General features: G+C 38.0%; 1 long non-coding RNA gene across 1 annotated transcript; it reads left to right on the top strand.

Annotated features, from left to right (window-relative positions):
• The first annotated feature begins 6,865 nt into the window (after positions 1–6,865).
• Positions 6,866–10,415, top strand: LOC116668181. Its single transcript, XR_004325244.1, has 3 exons — positions 6,866–6,895; positions 7,692–7,696; positions 10,166–10,415. It is a non-coding gene; the product is annotated as an uncharacterized LOC116668181 (long non-coding RNA).
• The last annotated feature ends 16,981 nt before the right edge of the window (positions 10,416–27,396 follow it).

The raw sequence follows: 27,396 nt of genomic DNA, 5'->3' as shown, positions 1-27,396 counted from the left end.
GAAAGCAATGAGATAGAGAAAAAAAGAAGAAAGAATGTTTTCCTTCAAAAAGTATAACAAAAAATCTCTACAAGAAACTTCCTCATTCAGATTGTTTTAGTTTTGCTTCAACTAAAAGCCATTGCTTAATATTCATAAAATATGTGTGCACATGTGTGTGTACGTGATCCAGTTTGAAGAACACAGTAGATGATGTTTTTTGGAGGGCATGAGAATTTCATAGTAACAGTTCAATTGAACCTAAGTATCTTAGGGCTTTGGCCCTTCACATCTAAAAATAAATATCAATTTTACTAGACTATAACTTTTAGTATGGCTGTAAACCAGCATTATTCCCCCTTTCCTTCTGGAAATTATACAAAAACAATAATGAAACATATGTAAAATTTATTTTTACAGAACCTAAGAAGCATATAATCTACTGACTTCAAAATATATGTAGAGTTCCCCAAAGCACTAGAGAACTAAATGCACGTGGCAATACGTGAAATGAAGAAGCGTACAAAACGGCCAAAGGGTTCTGTGGTGGCAGGTTTCAGAAGATACTGGTAAAACTCTGGTTCCAGAGGTTAAGGGCTCACCCTGAAGTTCCAGCCGTGCACCTGGGTTAGAAATAAAGAGTGAGGAATCTAGCATGAGCAAAAGCCTTCCTGGAATTGGTTTGGATGGAAGAAAGAGAGGAATCAGGAATCAAATTTGCAGGTGGGAGCCATAGCTGTAGGTGGCTCTCTGTCTCTGGACAGCAGAGAAAAAGAGAACCTTTGGATTACAAATCCCCAGAGGGCTACCCCGCCTCCTTTCTTTTCACAAGAATAAACTCCAAATAACCAGTCAAGGAAAATTCAAATCATTCTGTAAGAATTAATAAAAGGAACACTCATGTAAGGTGTTGAATGTCTTAAAATATGCAGTGCTACGTGAGTGCCTATAGCACCTCAGGGTAAAAACTAAGTCGAGTATGAGAATGAATGTCTTGTTTTTGGAGTGGATTTTGTGTAAACATCCTACGGTTGAATCTTGCTGTTTTATTTACTCTGATAATTTTCAAACCCTTAATGGGATTGTTTACACCTTTTATAATTAATATAATCATCAATGTGGTTCAATCAACATCTACCATTTTGCTGTTTTTTATTCTTTTTTCATTTAGATGTTTTCCCCTGTTCCCTCTCTCTTTCCTGTGTTTGATACCCTGCCCTCAGCGGGTTACTTTTGCTTTGAGAGTAGGGTATTGGTAACATCCATGTATTTTCTGCTATAGTTGCTGTTGTCCTCTCACCAGGCTGAAACCTGATGGAGGCGTTTTTTGTGAATCCTGCTTTGCCCCAAATGTTTCTCAGGGACCCAACCCCCAACGGCCACCACCAGAGACCATGAAGAAAGGCGCTTGCTTGTGGTTGAAAATTTTCCTCAGTGCCATCTCCTGGGTCTTGGTGCTTTTACTCTAGCCCATTTTTACCTTAGCTTTTAGAAATTTGTTCAGAATTTTCGCTGAATTCTTCTTACAGGCTTGTATTGTTTCTGGTGTCTATCTCAAGGAAACAAGTGCTTGCACCTCCTTGAAGGTATAATTTTACTGAAGGTTGTGTGTGTATGCTGCCCAACATATAATCAATAAATTTCCACAAGTAGATAGATAGAATGAGCTTGAAAGGTGATGCTTTCTGAGAACCTCCAGAAAAACGTCCAGCTCCACTAAGTTGATCCCTTGACTTCAGTCTGTGGAGACCTTAAGCAAAGAACCCAGTTAAGTCTGCCTGGACTTCTGACCTACAGAACTATGACACATTACATGAGTTTTGCCCTAAGCTGCTAAATTTGTTGTCACTGATTACATGGCAATAGAAAACTAATAGAAAGACGTAACAGAAATAAGTGAGTCGGACAACAGAAAAGCAGTAGAATGAATGCATGAATGAATGATTTGGTTCTTGAAAATTTACAAAATAGATATGCATAAACCAAGCAAGGAAATAAGAAAGAAATTACAAATAATAACATACATAGAGAAAATCAAAAAAAAACAAAGCATACTACTTTGCAGAAAAGAGAAGGAATATTACATGTACAGAGAAACTCTGAAAGAATACAGAAGAAATTATTAACTAACAACTAGTCATCCAAGACAGAGTGGGGATGGCTGCAACCTGAGTCAATGACAGTTGTGGTATTTTTACGTATCTGTGTATTTTGTTCCTGAACAATGAGAGTTTATTTCCTTTTCAAATATTAAATTTTTAAAATTAGTGCAAAAGTAATCCTAAAATGTTACTAGATTACTTTTCTGATCTACATCACAGTTGGGGTGATTTAATTACCCATATTTCAATTGGTCTTATTTTAAAACAAATATAATTCTTTGTACATTACTTTCATTACATATTTTTGACAAAATATATATTTTTTAATTAAACAAGGCGTCCTTTGGAACTGCTAAGGTAGAACATTTAGAAATCTCTTTTTACTCCTTTGTGGAAAGTGTGGGAAATGAATAATGGACATAGGTAATTAAAATGAGAGTTTTTGAATTGCCTAAGATGACATTCAGCAATACCAAGAGGACATCCTTGGGAATATGCAGAAAAAATCAAAGGTCTTCTTAATAGGTATGGGAAACAGGACAAGAAAATAGAATGACTCTTTTATTTAGACATGAAGATAACAATATTCCTTCTAGATTTGATTTCTTGCTAAGAAAGGAGCGCTTCTTGTTACGTGGGGCAGAAAATTATTCTAATAAGATTAACATGGCAGGTTGTGAAAAATAAGAAAGTAATGTGATTGTCATTGCTTTTGTAACTTTTTCTTCTAAAATACATCACGGAGAGAAGATGGAGGAGGATGTAAACGTCCTTATAATGAATATATGCGGAGACCATATGGCAAAATTGTAGCTCCCAAATGGCTTCAATTTCTAGATAGCACTATAATTTGGAATATTACTGATAACCTAATTTTGGAAGTGTTTCAAGCCCATCATTGTGTTTATCTCCAAAAGAACTACAAGAATGCATTTCCAAAAACAGAAAGGAAAAAAAAGAAAGAAAAAGAAAATCAAGCTTCAGTCTGTTGGTTATTGAATGCATTTAAGAAAAATAAACAAATGATATAAGTTACATGCTGTGCAATGATACATTGTGTGAAGAAGAAATGATGGATGAGCTAACATACTGATATACTTTATTTTTTAAATCTTTTTTTTTTCTTAAAATGAGAAGTCTCTTTGGGGAATGATTAGATCAGGGGTAATCATAAGTAGTTAGTGAGTTCTTGCAGGGTACACACACATCACACAAACACACACACACACAGTTTTTTTTATAGCCAAAGATGGACGCAGGTAATAAAAAGCCAACTCATCTCTACTTACAATAAAGCTCTAAAATAAAGAACAAACCTTATTATAAAGACATGAAATTTCAAATGAAAGTATAATTGGCTTGCTGCATTTTAAGACTGCATTACTGAGCGACAACATTATTGTTGTGACTTTATTACATACCCTTAAAATTGAGCTTATTGAAAAGCAGTTTGGATTCTCTTTCTCTTTCTCTTTCTGTCCGCTTCATCACTTAGCCCACCTAGTCACCCCAATTCCTCCTTGATGGACAACTCCCCCTCCCAGGCAACATGGGTCAGAGGTTTTACTCTCAGTTTCCTACAAACGATGCCACGTGGTCTCTACATGATTTTCAGTCATAATTGTTGCAATTTATCATATGCAAAACATCACAGTTTTGGAAAAAAATTTTGACTATGTAAGCATCAGTTATCAGCTGATAATGTAATGAAGACAACATCTCCCTGTAATGATTTTTCAGAAACATGAACATGCTCAAGAACACAACTGTTCAAAGATTTGTAGCTTTGTTTTGAAATGGACATGATCAGTCAGGAAAAACGAGTTTTACCAAACTATTTTTAATATGTATATACCTTTATTTTAAAAATTTGTCACAATCATAGAATGGCTTAATCATTTCTATTTTAGTTCCGCTCTGATGACCAAAGCATAACAGGAACATTCTGCCTGAGGATGAAATGTTTTCCATTCTAAGAGTAATAAACTATCCTTGAACAAAAATCAAACTTGAAGCAAGCACAATACTTAGGAATTCATAATTCATGATTCTGTCATTCAAGTTTGGGGCTATCCAGGTTTTGTATTCAGACTGCCCGGGCTCAAATTTTGATCCACCATTTACTCAGCTGTGTGACCTTCAGCAATTTCTAAACTATAAAATGAAATTTAAAAAAAAAACACTTCATAGGATTGTTATGAAGATTAAAGGAGGTAATACTTGAAGAGTATTTTGCACAGTGCAGGCAAATTAATTAGCACTCACTTAATGCTAGTATTATTATTTTATAGGCATGAGTCATTTAGGGAAGCCCTGAGCCACTGTGTCACCTTCAAGAACAATTTATCTTCCATTTTTATGTGAAATGGGAAAAGCAGAGAGTGGAGGTAAAGAGAAGAAGATTCAAGACAAAGGAAATAACATGCACAAGAGCCCAGAGATTTATCCCAGTGCGGTCTGATCTCAGTATCTTCCCATCCCATGAAAACTTTCTCAGGTTAATCCTACACAATTAAAACAAACAAGAAACTTTATCATAAGCTTCCCCTGCTGCCACTGTGCTAAGTATCTCCTACTCTTTGCAGTCACACTTCTGTAAGTAATTAAACCTGGATGCAGTATTGATTTCCTCAGAACCCTTCCATTGTTTAACCAATGATAATATGGTTATAACTTTAATAGTCTCTCTATGGTGGCACTAAATTCCTTGGACATGTCTCAGTCTTACTCTCCTTGAACCTACTTGCTACCAATCCATCCTTAGTTTACTCAAGGACTGACCACCTCTTGTAACAGCATTTGATAATGTAGCCTACTCTCTTGAATTCCATGGTCTTACCTGTTTTTCTCCCTCATACTCTGGGCTCTCTCTCCTTCCCAATCTCCTCTGCAATCTCTTTAAATGGTGTTGTTCTCTATTACAAATCTACGTCTATACCCTCTCTTTCTGCTTGATACCCAAGGGAAATTTCACTCACGTCCATGGCTGTAAGATCTACATTCCTACCTAGACTCACCTCCTGAGCTCCTGAGCAGCCTACATGAAAGCCTTCAGAAATCACTGTTTGAATACCGCAAATTACCTCAAAATCAATGGTTTCAAACTGAATTCTTGCCCCATCCCTTGCTTTTTCAGATTGCTCCTCTTCTACATGTCTCCGGCTCATTAGATGATCACTGCTATGTGGTTTCATAGGCTGAGGAATTACCTGTGACTCCAATCATCACTAAACCCTCTCTCCTACCTCTCACACTGCCTGCGTCCACTTAGCTCCGCTTCTAGGACTGTCACTGTAGTCCAGGCAACTTTCTACTTGGATTACTGTGAAGCCACCTGGTTGCTCTCCCCAGCTCCTTTCAGGCCTTCCCCATTAATTTTCCACCCTTACTCAAATGTCAACACTTTAAAAATGAACATCTCATGAATGTTTTCTTTACTACCAGGGTTTTTATGCCTCTCTGTGCTTACCAGGATGAAGACCAAAATCATTCTGCAACTTGACCCTTGCTTACGTTCTCAGGGACATTCTTTCACACTCTTCCCCTGGCAAAATACTCTTATGCCAGTCTTAACATTTATTGTTCTGTCCTTTGATTGAGCTTTCTAATACTTCAAAGGATTTTTTAAGTTGTTTTCTCTGTGTAAAAAACTCAAATTCTTTCAGGCTCTAACCATCAGGCATGATTGTTGGCTTTCTTAGATTTAATATCACTTCTTGGAGTAGGATGGAGATTTTCCTCACTAAGGTATGTCACATCCCTCTCTCCGACCACCTTCTGGATGTTCCCATTACCCTTTGGAGCAGAGATTACTTTTTTTTTTTCCACCAGTATTTCTTATGAGTGGATATAACTGTATTAGCAGAAGTTTCAAATTTTAGCTGCAAACGTATATGTCCAGCTAAAGACTGCATTCCCAGCCTCCCATTCAACCCAGTGAGGTTGTCTAATTAAGTTCTATCTATCGGTTGTAAACAGAACTGACAGATGCCATTCCTAATGGTGCCCCTAACATGGAATATGGACACACACCTCTGCCTCTTTTTCTCCTTCCTTTGGATGGGAAGATGATGAGAACTAAAGCAACCACCAAGGACCCAGCAGAGTTTTGCTCCACGTTTTGCTCCAGGCTGCTTATCTTCAGATATTTATATGTGGTTTGTATCAGTGTATAGGGTATATTTAAGTCTCATAGCAACTCAGCCTGTATTTAATAATACTATATTTCCCTTACTGTAACCTACATTACTCTGTATCACAACCTCTTTTTTTTCTTTTTTCAATTGAAGTGCAATTACAATGTGTCAATTTCTGGTGTCCAGCACAATGTCCCAGCCATGCATATACATATATTAATTTTCATTTTTTTCATTAAATGTTATTACAAGATATTGAACATAGTTCCCTGTGCTATACAGTAGGTCCTTGTTATTTATCCATTTTGTATATAGTAGTCTGTATATGTTAATCCCAAACGGCTAATTTATCCCTCTCACACCATTTTCCCTTTGTAAACGTAGTTTGTTTCTGTATCTCTGAGTCTACTTCTCTTTTGTAAATAAGTTCATTTGCATAATTTTTAGATTCCACATATAAGCAATATAATTTGATATTTGTTTTTCTCTTATTTCACTTAATGTGATGATATCTAGGTCCCTCTATGTTGTGCAAATAGCATTATATCATTTTTTATGACTGAGTAGTATTCCATTAGATATATGCATCCACAGCTTCTTTATCCAATCATCTGTTGATGGACAGTTACATTATTTCCATGTCTTGTTTATTGTAATAGTGCTGCTATGAACATTGGGGTGAATGTATCTTTTCTAATTAGTTTTCTCTGGATATATGCCCAGAAGTGGGATTGCTGGATCATATGGCAATTCCCTATTTTTACTTTTTTAAGGAATCTCTGTACTGTTGTCCATAGTGTTTTCATGAATTTACAGTCCCACCAATAGTGTAGGGGGGGTTCCTTTTTCTCTACACCCTCTCCAGCATTTATTATTTGTAGACTTTTTAATGATGGCCATATTGACTGATGTGAGGTGGTACCTCATTGAAGTTTCAATTTGCATTTCTCTATTGATTAGCAATACTGAGAATATTTTCATGTACCTGTTGGCCATCTGTATATCTTCTTTGGAGAAATGTCTATTTAGGTCTTCTGCCCATTTTTTGATTGGGTTCTTTGACTTTAGTTTGTTTTTTGATATTATTAGCTTCATTAGCTGTTTGTATATTTTGGAAATTAATCCCTTGTCAGTAGCATTATTTGCAAATATTTTCTTCCAGTCTGTAGGTCGTCTTTTCATTTTGTTTATGGTTTTCTTTAGTGTGCAAAAGTTTTTAAGTTTAAGTAGGTCATATTTGTTTACTTTTGCTTTTATTGCTATTACTCTAGAAGACATATCTGAAAAAATGTTGCTGTAAATTATATCAAAGAACGTTCTGCCTATGTATTTCTCTAAGAGTTTTAGAGTATCTGGTCTGATATTTGGGTCTTTAATCCATTCTGAGTTTATTTTTGTATATGGTGTTATGAAACATTCTAATTTCTTTCTTTTACATGTAGCTGTCCAGTTTCCCCAGCACCACTTGTTGAAGAAATAGTCTTTTTTCCATCATGTATTCTTGCTTACTTTGTTGCAGATTAATCAACCATATGTATATGCATTTATTTCTGGACTTTCTATCAAGTTCCATTGATCCATGTGTCTGTTTTGATCCCAGCATCATGCTGTTCTGATGACTGTAGCTTTGTAGTATAGTCTGAAGTCAGGGAGTGGGATGCCTCCAGTTTTGTTCTTCTTTCTCAAGATTGTTTTGACTATTCAGGATCTTTTGTGTTTCCATACAAATTTTAAAATTGTTTGTTCCAGTTCTGTGAAAAAAAATACCATTGTTAATTTGATAATAATTGCATTGAATTTGTAGATCACCTTGGGTAGTATGGTCATTTTAATAATATTGATTCTTCCAATCCAAAAACATGGTATATCTTTCCATCTGTTTGTGTCGTCTTCAACTTATTTCAGCAGTATCTTATAGTTTTCAGAGTACAAGTTTTTTGCCTCCTTAGGTAGGTTGATTCCTAGATATTTTATTCCTTTTGAAGTAATGATAAATGGAATTTTTTCTTAATTTTTCTTTCTGATATTTCATTGTTAGTGTATACAAATGCAACAAAATTCTATATATTAATTTGTGTCCAGAAACATTACCATATTCATTGATGAGCTCTGGTATTTTTCTGGTAGCTCCTTTAGAATTCTCTATATATAGTACATGTCATCTGTGAACAGTTACAGTTTACTTTTTTTTTTTCCAATCTGTATTCTTTTTATTTCTTTTTCTTCTCTGATAGATGTGGCTAGGACTGCCGAAACTATATTGAATAAAAATGGTGAGAGGGGGCATTCTTGTCTTGCTCCTTATCTTAGAGAAAATACTTGCACCCTTCCACCATTGTGCATATGGCCTTTACTACGGTGAAGTATGTTCCTTCTGTGCTCACTTTCTAGAGATTTTTTTATCATAAATAGATGCTGAATTTTATCAAAAGATTTTTCTGCATCTTTTGAGATGATCATATGTTTTGATTCTTCAAGTTGTTAATGTGGTGTATCACAGCAGCTGATTTGAGGATATTGTAAAATCCTTGCATCTCTGGGATAAAACCCATTTGATCACGGTGTATGATCTCTTTAATGTATTGTCGGAGTTACTCTGTGAGTATTTCATTGAAGATTTCTGCATCTGTATTCATCAGTGATATCAGCATGTAGTTTTCTTTTTTTGTGTAATATCTTTGTCTGGTTTGGTGATGGTGATGGTGGCCTCATAGAATGAGGTTGGACACATTCCTTCCTCTGCATTTTTTTGAAATGGTTTCAGAAGGATAGATGTTAACTCTTCTCTGTATGTTTGGTGGAATTCACCTGTGAAGCCATCTACTCCTGGACTTTTGTTTCTTGGGATGTTTTTAGTTACTGATTCAATTTCAGTACTGGTAATTGGTTTATTTCTTCCTAGTTCAACCTTTGGAGATTGCACCTTTCTAAGAATGTGTCCATTTCTTCTAGGTTGTCCGTTTTATTGGCAAATAGTTGCTAGTGGTAATCTCTTATGATCCTTTGTATTTCTGTGGTGTCAGTTTTAACTTCCCCTTTTTTCATTTCTAATTTTATTGATTTGGGCCCTCTCCTTTTTTTTCTTTTGATGAGTCTGGCTAATGTTTTATCAATTTTGTTTATCTTTTCAAAGAACTAGCTTTGAGTTTCATTGATGTTTTCTAGTGGGGTTTTTTGTTTTTGTCTCTTTTATTTATTTCTGCTCTGATCTTTATGGTTTCTATCCCTCTACTAACTTTGGGTTTTGTTTGTTCTTCTTTCTCTATTTGCTTTAGATGCAAGGTTAGGTTGTTTATTTGATTTTTTTTCTTGTTCCCTGAGGTAAGCTTGTATCATTATAAACCTCCCTTTTAGAACTTCTTTTGCTGTGTCCCACAGGTTTTGGATTATTGTGTTTTATTTTTCATTTGCCTCAAAGTAATTTTTGATTTCCTCTTTGATTTCTTCAATGAGCCATTGTTTGTTTAGTAGCATATTGTTTAGCCTCCACATGTTTGTATTTTTTAATATTTTTTTCTTGTAGTTGAATTCTAGCCTTATAGCCTTGTATTCAGAAATGATGCTTGATATGATTTCAATTCTCTTAGATTTACTGAGGCTTGCTTTGTGGCCCAGCATGTGATTTATCCTGGAGAATGTTCCATGTGCACTTGAAAAGAATGTGTATTCTGCTGCTTTCATATGGAATTCTCTATAAAAATCAATTAAATCCATCTGGTCTAATGTGTCATTTAAGGTCTCTGTTTCTTTATTGTCTTTTCTGTCTGAATGACTTGTCCATGATGTAAGTGAAGTATTAAAGACTCCCACAATTATTATGTTACTATCAACTTCTCTCTTTATGCCTGTTAACATTTGCTTATATACTGAGTTGCTCCTCTGTTGGGTGTACATATGTTTACAATTCTTTTATCTTCTTCTTGGATTGATCCTTTGATCATTATGTAGTACCCTTTGTCTCTTGTAACAGTCTTTTTTTTTAAGTTTGTTTTGTCTAATATAAGTATTACTACTCCAGCTTTCCTTTGATTTCCATTTATGTAGAATACCTTTTTCCATCCACTCACTTTCAGTCTGTATGTGTCTGTACATCTGAAGTGAGTCCCTTGTAAGCAGTATATATGGATCCTGTTTTGTAACCATTCAGCCAGTCTGTGTCTTTTCATTGGAGCATTTAGTCCTTTTACATTTAAGGTAATTATTGAGATGTAGGTTCTTATAGCCATTTTGTAAATTGCTTTGGATTTGTTTTTGTAGGTATTTTTTTCCCCTTCTTTTGTTCTCTCCTCTTAGGATTTGATGACTATCTTTAATGTTATATTTTAATTCCTTTTTATCTTTTGTGCATATATCTGTTATAGAATTTTGGTTTGGGTTTATCATGAGGTTTTGGAATAACAGTATATAAACATGCAATTGCTTTAAGTTGCTGATCTCTTAATTTCAAATGCATTTTAAACACCCTGCATTTGTATTCTCCTCCCATCACGATTACTGTTTTGGATATTATATTTTGCATCTAATTGTTTTGTGTATCCCTTAACTGCTTATTGTGCATACAGATGATTTTACTGCTTTTCTTTTAGCCTTTTTACTAGTTTGTAAATGGATGAATTCCTACCTTTACTCTATGTTTGCCTTTGCTGGTGAGTTTTCCATTTCCAAATTTTCTTGTTTCTAATTGTAGCCTTTTCTTTTCCCCCTAGAGAAGTTTCTTTAACCTTTGTTGTAAAGCTGGGTTGGTGGTGCTGAACTCTTTTAGCTTTTGCTTGTCTATAAAGCTTTTGCTTGTCTATAAAGCTTTTGATTTCTCCATCAATCTGAACAAAAGCTTCGTTGGGTAGAGTAGTCTTGGTTGTAAGTTTTTCCTTTCATCACTTTAAATATACCATGCCACTGCCTTCCGGCCTGCAGAGTTTCTACTGAAAAATCAATCGATAGTCTTATGGGAGCTCCTTCATATGTTATTTGCTGGTTTTCCCTTGCTGATTTTAGTATTCTCTCTTTAATTTTGTCATTTTAATTACAGTGTGTCTTGTTGTGTTCCTCAGTTAATCCTATATGGGACTGTCTTTGCTTCCTTGACTTGGGTGATTGTTTCCTCCTCAGGTTAAGGAAGTTTTCAGCTTTTATCTCTTCAAGTATTTTCTCAGGTCTTTTCTCCCTCTCTTCTCCTTCTTGGACCCCTATAATGTGAATATTAGTGTGCTTGATGTTGGCTCAGAGGTCTCTTAAATTGTTCTCATTTCTTCTTTCTTTGTTATGTTCTGTGGAAGTGATTTTCACTACTCTGTCTTCCAGCTGGTCCAGGGATCAGTGGATCCCTTCTATGCCTCTTTTAGTCTACTACTGATTCCTTCTAGTGTACTTTACATTTTAGTTAATGTACTCTTCAACTCTATTTGGTGTTCTTTATATTTTCGAACACTTTTTTAGAAAATTCTTATTTCTCACTCTATACACACAATCTCCTGCTGAATTCTTTGATCATCCTTACTGTCATTACTCTGAACTTTTTCTCGGGTAGATTGCCTATCTCCACATCTCTTAGTTGTTCTTCTGGTGTTTTATCTTGTTCCTTTGTCTGGAACATATTCTCCTTCCACCTCATCTCGTCTAAATTTCTATTTATATTTTTCTGTATGTGGTAGGTTAGTTACATTAGCAGGTTAGTTAGACCCTCTGTAGGAGATGTTCTATGCCTCCCATTATTGTACTCCCTTCTTGTCACTCAAGGGCCGGGGGCCAGCTGGTCCTAGGGTAGGTTCTGGCCTGGGTTTGATTGGAAGGGATCACAGTTTTCTGGCTTCTGGTGTCTGCCCCCTGGTGGGTAAGTCTGATGTAGAGGCTTGTGTAGGCTTCCTGGTGGGAAGGGCCTGTGCATGCCCACTGGTGAATGGATCTGGGTCTTGGCTCTCTGGTGGGCAGGGCCATGTCTAGGGGCATATCTAGAAGTGACTGGGAGCTCAAGAAGTCTTTAGGCAGCCTGTCTGCTAATGGTTGGAGAGTGTCCCCACCCAGTTAGCTTTTTGACCTGAGGCATCCCAGAATGAATCTCATAAGCTACTGGGTGGGGCCAGGTTTTGGTGCTAGAGACCCAAATAGGATGTCAGTGTTCAGGAAAGTTCATGCAGATGAATACTCCCTACTATGTCACCACCATCTCAGTGTCCCCAGAGTGAGCCACGGCTGCCCCCCAGCTCCTCAGGAGACCTTCCAAGTCCAGCACGTAGGTCTGGCCCAGGATCCTATGCAGTTACTGCTTTTGCCCTTGGTCCTGATGAGCCTGAGGTTTTGTGCATGCCCTTTAAGAGTGACCTCTCTATTCCCCCCAGTCCTGTAGAGCTTCTGCAGTTAAGCCCCACTGGCCTTCAAAGCCAAATGCTCTGGGGGCTCCTCTTCCCAGTTGCAGAATCCTGGGCTGAGGAGCCTGACAAGGGGCTCAGAACTCTCACTCCTGTGGAAGAACCTCTGCAATACAATTATTCTCCAGTCTGTGGATCGCCAACTTGAGGGGTTTGGAACCTGATTATATCATGGGTCAACCCCTTCTTCTTGTCTCATTGTGAGTCCTCACTTACGTCTTTAGTAACAGGAGATCCTTTTTGGTACGTTCCGATCTTTTTTACTGATGGTTGTTCAGCATTAGTTGTAATTTTGGTGTGTTCATGATCAGGAGGTGAGCCCTAGCTCGTTCTACTCTGCCATCTTGGCCACCACTCCACAATTTCTTTTTTAATATCTGTTTAATCTGTCATTTTCCATGTTTTAATCGCCATTGTGGTCTTAGAGCCTAACACAGAATCTGAATACAAAGAAATGAATGAATGTAAACAAGTCTACAAGATAAAGTTGGGGAGCGGTCTTCTGATTCTTTGTCCACTTCTCTTGGCATTCCATGGCATTATTACCTACACATAAGTGTTCAGCTATAGTTAGAACTCATAACATCACTAATCCCACCACCAATATTGATTATCTAGGCACCTTTGGCAGAGTGAAACTCCCAAATATTTCCTTGAGCAGTTGAGCCTCTTAAATCAAGGTTCAGAATGGACCATTTCTTGTTGACATGCTACATTTTCTTTTTGCTTTGAGTGAGATTATATAGCACACTGAAATGATACCTTCAGTACTGAGTGATTTGGTATTCAAGAGAATTAAAAGAAGGCTTTCCTTTATGGTTAAAAGTAAATTACAAAAAAAAAAAGGAATTCTGGCAGGCAATTACTTATAAGCTATAGGAATGAAAGGGATTTCACAATGTGAGTAGTTTAGATTCATATGTTGTGAAGAGCTGTTGGCAAGTGGGAAATCACTCAGCAATCTAAAGGAGAGCACTGAGGCTATGAAGGTAGTCTCTCCTTTTTCTCTCTCCTTTCTCTCTCTCTCATTCACACACACACACACACACACACACACCCTAAAAATATACTAATATATTAAAAATATACTAAATACAGTTGTTGCAAAGTAAAGATGAAAAGATTTGGCTCAAAATGTATTATATTTTATTTTTTTAAGCTAAGAATATACACATTCTGGACATTTGTCATATAAGAAAATAAATTTTATAAAACTGACACTAAAATAAGGTCATCTGCACTCTTGGCATTATATAATAGAACTTAAAATCTGAATTATACAAGTAAAATTTAAAATCAGGAATTAATAAATAGAATGACTTTGAAAATACCCTGTTATGGATTGAATTGTGTTCCCCCGAATTTCGTCTGCTGAAGTATTAACCAGCACTACCTCAGTATGTAACTCGATTTGGAAATAGGGTCTTTGTAGATGATCAAGTCAAGAAAAAGTCATTAGGGTGAGCCCTAATCCAATATGACTGATGCTGCTTATAAAAAGGGAAAGCTTGGACACAGACATGCATGCATGGAAAACACCCTGTGAAGATGAAGGTAGAAGTCAGGGTGATGCATCCACAAGCCAAGGAATGCTGAAGATTGCCAGCAAACCACAAGAAGATGGGAGAAAGGCATGGAATAGATGCTTCCTTACCTCTGGGGAAAAAAAAACTAACCTTGCTGAGACCTTGAAGTCAAAATTCTACCCTCCGGAACCGTGAGATGATGAATTTCTGTTGTTTAAGCCACTCGGTTTGTGTACTTTGTCACAAGAACCTTGGCAAACTAACACCTACTCTGATGACTTTATGATTGCTCAAAACACCATTTTTTATTTGTTTCACTTTTTAATGTCCGACACATTCACAGTCAATTCAACAGAGCCTTCAAATGCTACACTCAGCATTCCTAGCAAGGAGACAGCAGCAAAAAGCGCTGTATTTTTAAACTCTCCGCTGGAGGAGGTAGGACCCTACTCTGCAAAATTCAAGGGGCCCAGGAATTATTTTCCAGGATTATTGCATATCATTGTGCAGGCTGAGCACTGAAGAGCCCTAGAGGTCAACCAGTTATACTGTAGACATTGTAGCGACATTACCAGATAATATTGTAGACACTTCCTAAAATAATTTTCTGACAAATGTACCAACATCTTGTATCCTAATCATCAACACATTATAATTGTCTGATACATAGAAGCAAAGTGCCTTGAGAGAGGGAGGATTTTCTACTTTGCACCAAAGCTATGAGCAAGCAATTGTTCTAGTATGTCCCATCAAAACTATCACATTCAAGTCCTGTTCAAGACAGCTAAAGTTGTCATAATTTTATCTCTTTAAATTAAATTAGAGTTTATAAATGATCAGTTTAAGAACCATATTTGACTTGCAGATATTTTACTTTGTAGACTTCGTGTTTTGAACATTTGAAACAATATATAAAAACTGGGTAATTTACCAGAAAGCCTAGATATGTGGCTTCTTTGGGAAATCAGTCAGAAAATTTTGCCACCAGGATATGCATCTCCGCCTAGCGAGGATAAGCCGGTGGTGAGTGGCAGTCAGATTGAGTGTGTGCTCTCATCAGCCTCCCCACAGTCCTGGAGGGCTGAGGACCGGTGACATGCCATCAAGCTGTACTCTTCTTTATTTCATAGGAAAATAAACAAATCTATTTCTCTGGGCACGTGTCTTAAGTGAAAAAAATAAAATAAAATAAAATAGAGAGATGGACATTTCAAGAACAGTGAGAGAAAAGCACATATGACCCATCATTTCACCCTTGCTTGTGGCTCACCCAACCCTAAGGCACTTCTGCTTGAGACCCCAGCTTAAGGCACTACATCCTGTTAAAATGCAACAGCTCCTCAGAGGAGCCACTTAGCCTCGTCAGTCATTAACACCTTCCTGGGAGCGCGCTTGCTTCTCGGAGGCACTGCAGCCCCTCAGGCAGGTGGTGGCACCAGGCGTGGTAAAGGAGAGAAGGGAAGCTGAAGTGTCCAGAACAAAGTGAGCGTCTGGAGGGAGCCATCCTGGGTGGACTCCAGATCACGGAGCCTGTTCTTGCTGACAGTCTCGTCATAATTGTGTCTTAAAATTGGAATTCTCTCCTTCTCAGTATATCAAAAAGTAAATCATTCAGTATAGTTACTGGTCTCCTTAAGCATCCCAGCCTTCCACCCTTATCCAGAACTTGTAAAGAGACATTAAAGTTAATTGCGCAATAGAAATATTGACATCAGAAATTCCCCTTTTGTCTGTAACAGTGAGGTCCCTATAAATTAATTCCTATTCAGTAGGAACTAGTTTATTTAGTACAATGCCATATATATATTGAAACAAACATGTTTAAGAAAAGCATTAAGATATTTATTATTAAAAAATATAAACATCCAAGTTATCAGGTATAGTGACCCAAATCTGGAGCAGCAGGAAAACTAGATCTAATATCAAATGATCTACTATAGAACGTACTAGCTGTGTGGGTTTGGCCAAGTTGTTTAACTTCTCCAAGCCTCAGTTGTACCCTTTGTTAAAGTCCTGCCTATCCCCCAGTCTTGATGTTATAAGCATCAGTAAAAGAATAGTGGATGGGAAAATGTTTTACAAATGATGAAGTAGGGTTGTTTAATGCAAAACATAATTATCAAATAAAATCTACTATATGTAGAAAATTTCCATGTGGATAGCACCTATGTGCACACACAGGCATATGTGTGTGTGATAATTCAACATTCTGAGGTAGGTTTTAATCTCCTGTGTTTATGGATGTGAAAATTTACCCTGAGAGCAAAGAAATTTGTATAAAGTTATTCAGTTAATAAGGGACGTCTCAGACTTCAAATCTAACTCTAAGCAAATTGTGAGTACACAAAAACAAAACCAAACCAAAGTTCCAGTAATTCATATTTTCACAGTAATATTTATAAAGGCTAAATAATGAAGGGTTTCAGAAAGTATCTGTCCTCCCCAAAATATGTTACTCTGATATGCGGATTATTTTGAGCTGAAGACAACTGAGAATTAACAGTCGCAGAAAGAAGCCTTCTTGGAATTTTCCTTACCTGACTAGCATCAGAAATCTCTGAGAAATGAGGACTGCCCTTAAATCTGCTCTCCAGAGGGGTTTTATAGCCATGAAGAAGATGGAGAGTCGGTACCCATGAAAGTCTTCACAGACAAATCTTACTGAAGTAACCTTTATCTTCCATTAGTTGCCCTATATATTTATCTCCCCACAATTTACCACCCCTAGAAGCCCCGACCCCCTTTCCTTTGTCTAGCCACCTCTCCACAATTTATCGCTGGTGGTTAAAATGGTGTATACGCTTTCGAGTCTAACAACTTTGTTGTCTTTTCACTTCTTTTCTGTTTTGTCCTTGTGTATGTAAAATTAAAAACATCAGTTAATTTTGTACTCCTTTTTCTTTTGTTGTTTTGTCTTCTGCTGGTTTAATTCACAGCCCTCAGTTAAGGAAAATAAGACAGTAGAGAAAAGTTTTTCCTCCCCTACAATGACACTGTGTATCATTTGATACAACTGTTCTCAGAAATATCATTATTTTTTATGAACAGCATTTTCATTGTCTCAATCCTAACTCTGAACTTGACATTTATATATACTTTTGAGAATATTGTGTCAAAAATATAGAAATATATTGAACCTCAATGTAAGTCAAGGAAATGTAAATTAAGCCATGATGAAGTATTTTTCAGCCATCAGATTGACAAAAATACAAGAACATTTAAATCCTACAAGGATTTAAGAAAATAGAAATCATTTCAGATATTCATCAACGTTAATTACAATTTTTTAAAAATCTCCTCACTTTTGACTCAGGAATTCTACTTTGGACACTCAGCCTTACAGAATTAATAACAAAATTAAACTCATGCCTATACTATGTAAGGAATTGTGTATGAGGATGTAAATTGTAGTGCTGTCTGCTGAGGTGAAATCAACAAAATTGAAACGCCTTGAGCATCCACCAGCTGGGGAAATAGTTGAAATATTATCATCTATTGACCTACATAATATTTCACAGCTATTTTAAATGCATTGGCTTAGAGAATATCTCCAATATTAACTGAAAAGGCAAAGTACAAAATAATAAGTTTTTCATAATCCTCTTTTTATAACAAACTAAAAAACAAGAAAGCATTCTACCCTTGTCTCAACTTATATATGAAAACATAAATACAGAAATAGACAAGAGTAAGAAATTAATCATCAAGTGTTTGTACACGAAGGAAAGACATTAAAAAGACGATGGAGATTTTTTTCCATAAAAATGTGTTTTTTAACATAATATAACACACAAATCTTATTTTGTGTTTTATAATAAAGCTTAATAAAATTTTGAAAAAAAGAATACCAGCTCAGAATTTTCAGTCTTTGGTGAGCTGAGGTTTTTTTGAGATAAACTACAACCAAGTAAATGAGTCTTTCAGACCCCATGTCAGAAATGATATGAATATAGAAATTAGAGGTGTCTCCACAAATGTGCCCTTGGGTAAGGGAGGCAATACAGCTATAGTAACGCCACAAGTTAAATTAATGTCTTTCTCATTACCTGTGATGGTTAGCTTTTTATGTCAATTTGGCCAGGTCAAACACCCAGTTATTTAATCAAACACTAATCTAGATGTTGCAAAGGTATTTTGTAGGTGCGGTTAACACCTACAATGAGTTAACTTTAAGTATGTGCAATAGTGTGGTGGGCCCCGCCAAATCAGTTGAAGACCTTAAGAGCAGAACCGGAAGTTGTCTGGGAAAGAACGTCTGTTTCAAGATTGCAACATTAAGTCCTACCTGAATTTCAAGTCTGCTAGCCTGCCTTACAAACTCTGGAATTGCCAATCTCCACAATTGTGTGAACTAATCCTTTAACATGCACACAATACACTATACGCTGTGTGCTATGGTTTCTGTTTCTCTGGAGAACCCTGACTGATACATTAAAATGTAACCTGCCTTTTATAAAATCACCAGGCTAAGCACATTATTAAGCACTTGTTTAAATTATATTTAGTAGTAAATGTCTAAATCAGTATACATGGCCCCGAAGTGCTGACTGCATTTTGTTGTATTAATGTATTAATGTTGTAGTGCTGGTTACAGACACTGGAATCTGGTGCTTTTGATACTGTCATGATATCGTCAATATTCCCTCAAACCATCCCCCAGGGATTCAAAAAGATGACCCACACCTGTTGACAGAGACTTTCTGAGTCTCCACGCAATGTCAAATTAGGTTTTCACACGGACAATACTTTCTTGTGGAGATGTTCAAAATGCTCGTAAGTAAACAATGACCCAAAAGTAAAGACAAGCAAACAAAACACCTCAATGTGTCCATTTTAAAAGGATTAAAAAGCCATTCAAAGTCAGGTCATACAGTTACCAAAGGGGAAAGGTTGGGGCGGGGTAAGGATTAATTGGGATTTTGGGATTAGCAAATACAAAGTACTATATACAAAACAGATAAACAACAAGGTCCTACTGTGTAGCACAGGGAACTATATTCAACAACTTGTAATAACCTATAATGACAAAGGAATATGAAAATGAATACATGTATATTTTTATATTTTATTTTATATATATAAATATATATATAATATAAAATATAAAGCTGAATCACTGTGCTGTACACCAGAAACTAACACAACATTGTAAATCTACCACACTTCAATTAAAAAAAAAAAAGGTCATAGGGTAATGATTACATGCAAGAACAATACTCTGATACTTCTATATAATTACATTAATTTTAGCTTTTAACAAATTAGTAAATAATATAATTGTGAGTCAGCTTTTTTGTCAAGTACGGAAACTCCTCTAAGCAAAGATTAGACTAGACAGATAAGATTTTACATTCTTGCAATTTCAGTGAAGATTGTAACTTTTTTCATCTACTCCAAAAGGCCTGAAGCACACGGACCATTATAAATAGTGAATCAGAAAAATTGTTTGACATAGGGTTACCTCCTTTTCAGTTATCTCCCCAGACCCGTTTCCTCATGCTCGTGCCCTCTGGCCTTATTTCCGTTGGTAATAATCTGTAATTTCTGCTATTCTCTCTTTCCAATACCACTAAGAGTTAGATTTTCCTTAGGACATATTACCTATTTATAGGCATTTAGAACGTTTTATACCAGTCGGCACTTTGGAGCTGTATCTGGCGGTGTAACTAGCGTTACAGGCTTTCTGTAGGCTTTTATTACACGGTGTGACACTAGATTGATGGACTGTCTCAGTCTTACTCTCTGTCAATTGTACACTGATCTGTGACAGTATAATGGATATGTGACAGTGTTTGGAAGGGTGAGAACGACTACAGTAACATTCTGGGGAGGATGGATATCAGAGTTCCTTTTAATACTCTTCTTAATTTTCCCCTCATATTAAAATTTTTAAAAGCTGCCAACATAGGATATGCCAATTTTCTTCATCAGAAAAATAAATGGTACCTGTTTTAGACAATTGGCATTAAGTATGATGGCAAATAGCTGTCGATCACGCTGAACAGGGCTATTAGGCATTCCCTACTGCAAGGAGACTTCCGAGGACCTGCTCAGAAGGGACTCCTGTGGTGCTCCTGTCTGGGTCAAAGGTTATTACATCTCAGAAGATGGTCTCTGTCGAGGGAGCAGGAGAAGGGCTCACTGCCGTCGCGGCAGGGAATTACTCAGGACTTGCCTGAGGAGATACCGTTGAACCTTGCCCGAAGCGGGCACGTGGAGCCTGTGCAGGGGAGATGCTTCTGTGACTAGCTAGACAGCCTTTGAACACACGACGATTTCAAGTTTATCTACTGTTCCAAAGGTTTTACCACTGGGCTCTTGGGGGGCGGGGGAAAGAGAGCAAAACCATTTATTTGCAGCTCTTTTCTCCCTTCTGAAATGTTGTAAGTGATACCCTGAAGTTTGTGCTGTTGGTTTTTGGTAACAGAGGTGCCAGGAAGTTTCAGGGAAGTGGCAGAGAGAGGACCAGTAAGCTGGGGCGTTAGTAGTAAAATGAAAGGCACTGGAGGGGAAGAGCCGTGACCCACCCTGGGCTCCATTTCAGCAGCAACAGGAGTCAAGGTTAACAGAGTGCGGTCAGGCAGGGTGGCAGCCTGCAATATATGACATGGTAATGGATATGAGACACGGAGCCAGGGAGAGGCGGCTTACTTAGCAACCAAGAACCTGTCAGAGGTGCGTGCACTCTATTCTTTGTCCAAATGGAGAAGTTCAGTTGAAGGTCTGGAGGCTGGTGATTCAGTCTTACTTATTTAAACTTTCCTGGAAGCCGTGTGATGCTTTTATTTTTGCGGGGAATGAGTATTCGGAAATTTTTATGCATGGGAGGCGTGTGACATATATCTCTCTGTCATTGCTGTGGGTCAGTGCTAAACACACACACACACACACACACACACACACACACTCCTGCCCAAGTTTCTCTTAGTCTTAAAAGAAGTGAGAACAGTACATATGTTGCTGGAGAACAGGTTCTTGACCCGCGCAGGAAAGAATTCAAGAGTGAGGCACAGTAAAGAGAAAGTAAATTTATTTAGAGAGATACACACTCCATAGACAGAGTGGGCTCAGCCTCATTCAGAAGGGAAAGTGACTTGGGAGATACATACTCTGTAAGCAGAATGTGGGCCGTCTCAGAAGGCAAGAGAAAGAGACAGTGACCACGAGGCACAGGGTTGTGAGTTTTTATGGGCTCGGTGATTTCATATGCTAACGATTGGCAGGATTACTCCAGCTACTTGGGGGAAGGGGTGAGATTTCCAGGCATTGGGCCCCCGCCCACTTTTGGACCTTTTATGATCAGCCTAGGAACTGTCATGGCACCTGTGGGTGAGCCTTGTGGCTCAAGGTCTGCTAAAGCTGGCTTTTCCGCCATCTGGGTTCTAACCAGTTTGTCTTGTCCTCATGCTGTGTCAGTCCTTCGGTGGTTGTGCCCTGCCCCCTTCCCTCCTGTCTCACATATAACAAAAAGATAATAAAGGGTTGGGCTCGAGAACATTAAGAGTCAGGACTCAACACCCTTGTCAACACCGGCAGGGGAAGGTGTCTTATCCCCAGCTGTCTACAATGGAGAGCCCCGCTGCAGCCTTCTGCAGAAGACCACTGCAGTCCTGGTCAGAGCAGCGTACTACTCAGCGGAGCTTGTTTCCACTGAGTCAGCTGAGTTACCTGACCCTCGTCCACATGGTGTGATTCTCTGGGACTCCAAACCCAGTGGAAATGACCAGCACGACCCTGATTCAGGTAGACTGCCTGGACTAAAGATAATAGAACACCCAACACAGAAATACCTTAAGCAATTGTGAACTGACTTATGTGATCAAAAAAATTTAGAGGAAATGCTGGCTTCTGAGAGCCTTCTCTGCTCTACTGCCCCAGGGTTTCTCTTCAAGTTGGTGGCCGGTGGCTGGTTGGATCTCAGGCTTCCTTTTTCACACGTGATGAAGTTTGGGATGCAGCTGGCCATGGGAAGGGATAGGTACTTTAAAAAAATGTTTCTGTCAGAAAGAGAAATGGATACTGAATGGCAATAGATAATAAACATAAACCGCTGATCTTGTGTGCATTCTCCCTAATCTTTTCTTTGGCTCCATCCTCCTTTATAATTGGCCAGTCGTTCATTTGGACAATTAATCAATCAGTCTACAAACAATCATCGAACACCTACTGTATGCTGTGTCTTGTGTACCATGGCTACAATAGTGCATTCCCACCCCTGAGGAACTCTCACTGAAGTGGGAAGAATAAAAATAAAATTTAATTAAAATACTATGTGTAAGTTCTAACTACGAAGATAAGCAAGATATTGTGGCAACATGTCCACGCAGAAGGATGTCCAGGAAGGTTTCACAGAAGTTCGATTTGGACTTGGAGCCCAAGGGGAGCTCTTCAACCTGAGGACCAAGTATGGGCGGAAGGAATAGCATGTGCAAAGAAAGAAGTAGGAATGATAAAACCACTCTGTGTTTCTGAGGGACAGTGAGTGGCATGCAGTAGCTGGAAGAGAGACTGTAATGAAAGGAGTTAGAGCATTTGAACCTGGAAAAATGGACAGCCATGCCAACTGACGGCCCTGGGTCTCTGCACACACCAGTCACCTAGCTTGGGACAGTCAAAGGGAAATGTTTGATGGTGATTCAGGATGGAGCCAACATGATCTGGGATTTATTCAGCAAATTTTTGTCAATTGTTTGCTATTTACAAAGCACTGGGCTGCTACACATGCATGCCACCTGACCTCCAACAGAGCCGTGCCACTGTTTGGAAGCGCTCTGAATCATCACTCTAATACATGTCTTTTTTCTTTAAGCCCCTTTCCCTTCCTTGGCTAATTTCCTCTTAGGGTGATTTGCCTTTTTAAATGGCTGAATAATCCACACCGTATGTCATAAACTCTTGTGTTCATCCCCTCTCAGTATTCAAGATGTGTCTACTTTTACATTCTTTTTCAAAACCTAAAATCCATTTTCTGCTGGGATTTTTCTTCTCCAGGTCCCTGGTTCCAGCCTGTCAAACCTCCTACAAAGCATCCTTAGCTCTTCCTGGTGGACGATGCTTAGCCAGTCTGGTCACTGGCTATTTCCATGTTAAATATGCTCACAATTCTGCTTGAAGGAGTCTGGTATGACCAGACCCTCCTCCCCGGTGCCTTGCACCATCATTTGTTACTTCCCTCTCCTATTCTCTCCATCGTCACTGATTCCTGCTCGTTGACATTCAAAATTGCTCAGATAACCCATCCACCCCCAGCAAAGAAACATGACAAAATACACATTGATTCTCGTCTCCCTTCAACATCATTTTTCACTTGAAAGTAGTTTCTTCTTGCCCTTTTTGTATCTTAACTATCCACTCATTCCCTTAGACTATTGAAATGAACTTTGTATACAGAGTTGGGCATATGATTTGCGGAGCCCAACACAAGAGAAGATTGTGTCCTTTGTTCACAAAGCAGGAGAAAGAGTTCTTCTTTTCTAATTCAACGTATCTCTCGTAACCTGTCATAGGACTTTTTATTTGCCATTTAATGTCACACTCCCTTGGCAACAGGGACACTAAAGGAGGAAACGCAAATGCTCACAGGCACCTCCCTGTGACTCCCTGAGCCTCGGTACACAAGACATGTCCCAGCATCAGTCCTTCCCATGACCACGGCCAGGATCCCACGGGGCCAGAGGGCAAAGGGGCAGTACGATATCCGTGCAGAAATTCTAGGAAAAGGTGTCAACTCTCCCCTGATCACTGCAATAGCTTTTTACTCGTCTCTCTGTACCGCCTGCTCAGAATATTCCCAACAAAATGAACAGAGTCAGTGTTTTAAGTGTTTGTCAAGTCATGTCATTTATTTGCACAGAACCCTCTGAGGACTGACTTCCCTGACATGTGGGGCAGAGGCCCAGTGTCTTAGAAAGCCCTCTGAGACCCTGTGTCATTCGGCCCCGTGCTTTCGCTCTGGACTCAGCTCCTCCCGTTCTCCTTGTCCTGTACCCCACTGGCCGCTGCTGGTCCCCAGCCATTCTAACATATCCTTACTTCATGACTTTTTGCACTGGCTATTTATGCAAAGGAAAAAACTTTGTTGTTTCACACATGGGAAAAGTTCAGGGTTAAACAGCCATCAGGCAAGGTTCAATCTAGGTGTCAAGTAACAGAGTGATTGCTGAGCGTCAATCAGCTCTCCCCAGCAAGAGCCCTGTTCTCAGCTCCCACTGGGAACCCTCTGCTTATCAACTAAGGAACAACAACAAAGAGAGTGTTTCTCTCCAATAGTTTCAGCCAAAATGTCTAAGACTTCACAGTGAAGCGTTTGGGGTTACATGCACATCTCCAGAAAAAAAAAAAAAAAAAAGGACTGAAATATTTAGTACTTTGACCAGATCTGAGTTCTGTGCTCACACCTTGATCTGTGGGGAAGGGAAGAGACTGAGAGACGAGTGCTTCCTGAACGTAAAAGATCTTATTTCTCACCATAAAATACATGTCGAATGTGGCTATTTAATGGAACATTGTGTTATCATTAAGATCAGTTTTTTTAAGAATACTGTATTTAATGACATAAAAGGCTCATGACATAATGTTACTACATTTAAAAGTAGCATATTAAATGAGTAAGAGTGAGTGAGAGGAAGAAAATGAAAGTTCTGGAATAGAATAAATGAGTTAATTAAAAGACTCATCCTTGAATGAGGAAATGATGCAAGAATTTCAGTTATTTCCTATTTGTCTATGTTACTGATATTTTCTGCTATGATCACGTATTTCACAAAAACATAAATATTCTTGGATCGTTAGATAAATAGAAGAGGATAAGCATAAAATGCAACAGGGATTGAGTCAACTGCTTCGACCACCAAGTAGGTGCCTAATTTTTTTAATGAAAATAATTTTTAACTCGTGCCTATCAGATGAGAAAACAAGAGAGAAAAATGTCACTGACTGCCGCCTATCAAATAATTGGAGTTCTCAAGAACAGGCCCTCGATGACACAGCAGTGTTAAATAAAAGATAAAATGGAAACAAGACTCTTTGAATAATACTGCCTGAAAGCAATTTCCTTCTTGAACTCGGGCACTGCTGGTCTGAAAGTCACAAATCTTAGAGAGTCATGCAGGGCCTGAGACTTTGATTGTATAGTTAATAAAGGATAAAAAAAAATCTTCATCTCATACAGTTGATGACATGCAAAACAAATTCAAGATGTTCAGTGATGGACTTGCAAGAATTCTAAATAAAAAATGAAATGGGACTAAGGCTGTTCCTTTAACTGTTCACAAACTTACACCTATGGAGTCAGATAATTTTTTTTTATTACTGCATTGCAGTTTTGGGACAGAAAATTATTGCAAATACTAATTCTCAAGATGCCTTGTCATCTTTATATTGCCAGAAGTTTGACAACAAGAATTACATGCCTAAGGACTTTTAATGTATCATATATATATATCTCTCTCATATATATATGATTTCCAACTAGGAGTGTGTTTTTAGGAAGGCCTCTCTTTCCCTCGCTCCCCCTCCTTTCCCTCAAGTCATTGCTTCTGTGTGACAAAAGCCAGTAGACTCGACTTTTAGCTCAAGCCATTTAGCTCAAGCCATTTAGCTCAAGGCTCCTAATAGATTGTGTTCTTTCCCAGAATCGTGAAGTTTGAACTTGAGAGAAAATAAATATATGTTACAGTTTTAAATGCAGTTGTTCGGTTATAAGCACATTCTTCTGCCAATGTTGATGATATTCAAAGGTTAGTGAAAAAAAAACACAGAAGGAACGAGCCCGCCGCTAAGACTCCAGGCAGAGGCAGGATTGTCTGGCTGGATGACATAATTCCAAAAAATAAAAGGGGTTAGGACTCCATTTAGTCAAGCACAGCAACAGGACACCAAGGTCCCGAAAATTAGGTTTGATGGATGTAAGCGCGAGAGGAATAAACCACCATTTTTAAGAAATGAAAGAGGAAACTTCAGAGACAGGGCGCAGGGGGGACCATGGGGCTCAGTCTTGCCTGGGTGGCAGGATCCATGGTCCTTCCTGCCAGGCTGTGTCTATAATTGCTGTCATCATTTCAGAAAGAAATCGTGGAAGTGTTCTCTGAATATGTGTATTTTTGCTTCTTTTTGCTGAGTTCTGGGAATATCCTTAGATGGGGTAAGGGTCACTGAACTTTTTTATTTCTATTTAATGAAACTCTGTTTTTAATGGTGAGTTCCTATCACTGTGAATATGAGTTCTTGCTTTTAGTAATCACAGAGTGTTTATGTTCTGCTTATCATATCTTCTTAATGAAGAGAACCTTCCAGCAGTCTTGACCTTTCTTCCCCCTAGATAATTTTCAACCAGGGTAGGTCAACTGAACTTGAATCTGTTTCTTCAGTGCTTGATGAAATCTGTCATGGGGGAAGCGGTTGGGTGTGGGGAAGGGGAGATGAGAGGCCCGTGCTGTGAAAAACGGCAGATGAGTTTAAAGGTGGAGAATTCCACAACCCTTTTAATCTTATTGAGTTATTGTTCTTTTTGTTCCCCCTTAGGAATTATTTATCTGTGGAAATGGAGATTTTATTCTGCTAACGTAATCAGGCCATTTGGGGACAGGAATGCAGTGTTTTTGGCCTTTAGGTAACCATCTTCTTTAACTGATATTATCACCTGATCTGCCCTCTGGAAGTAAATAAAGAAATCTAAAATCTGTTTGCTTAATTTTTCTTGTGAGGAGAAATATGGCAGAAGTTCTGCTGGCTGATATGAATTAATTGTTGCCATGAGGGAAGTTGGTGGCTGGTAAATTTTCTTTTTCTTATAAAAGTATTTAGATTTAATCATAATTAGGGCTTCAAGTACACATCTGGCAATTTTATATCTGTATAAAATGTGTATAAAAATATGTACACTATATAAATATATGCTTATTATTTTATGTATTTATCTATACATGAGTATATATATTTTATATTTTAATATATATATAAAATGAAATCGATCTTTTTATTTGATAATTCTAGCTAGTTTTTCAAAGTTTTATAAAGAATTGATTTTGTATCATGTTATGGGAATTTATCTTTTATGTGAATTTCTTATGTGAATTTCTTACATGAGAACCCTTTGAATTTGTATATAATTCATAAGAATGAATTTCCTCTTATAATTAAAAGAATGACTCAATAGGAAAGATCCAGTAGAGGACTGTCAAGCAGACAACCAGACACTAATTATCAGTCCCGGAGAGGTCTCTAAAGACTTCTGCCCACGGCATCTGGGTATTGTAGTCACCAAGGAAAACACAACTCAGTCAAGCAC

The sequence above is a fragment of the Camelus ferus genome, chromosome 13, assembly GCF_009834535.1.
Source record: "Camelus ferus isolate YT-003-E chromosome 13, BCGSAC_Cfer_1.0, whole genome shotgun sequence".
Taxonomy (NCBI): Eukaryota; Metazoa; Chordata; class Mammalia; order Artiodactyla; family Camelidae; genus Camelus; species Camelus ferus.
Note: the sequence above shows the minus strand (reverse complement) of the source record. Positions and strands in the feature narration are given on the sequence as shown.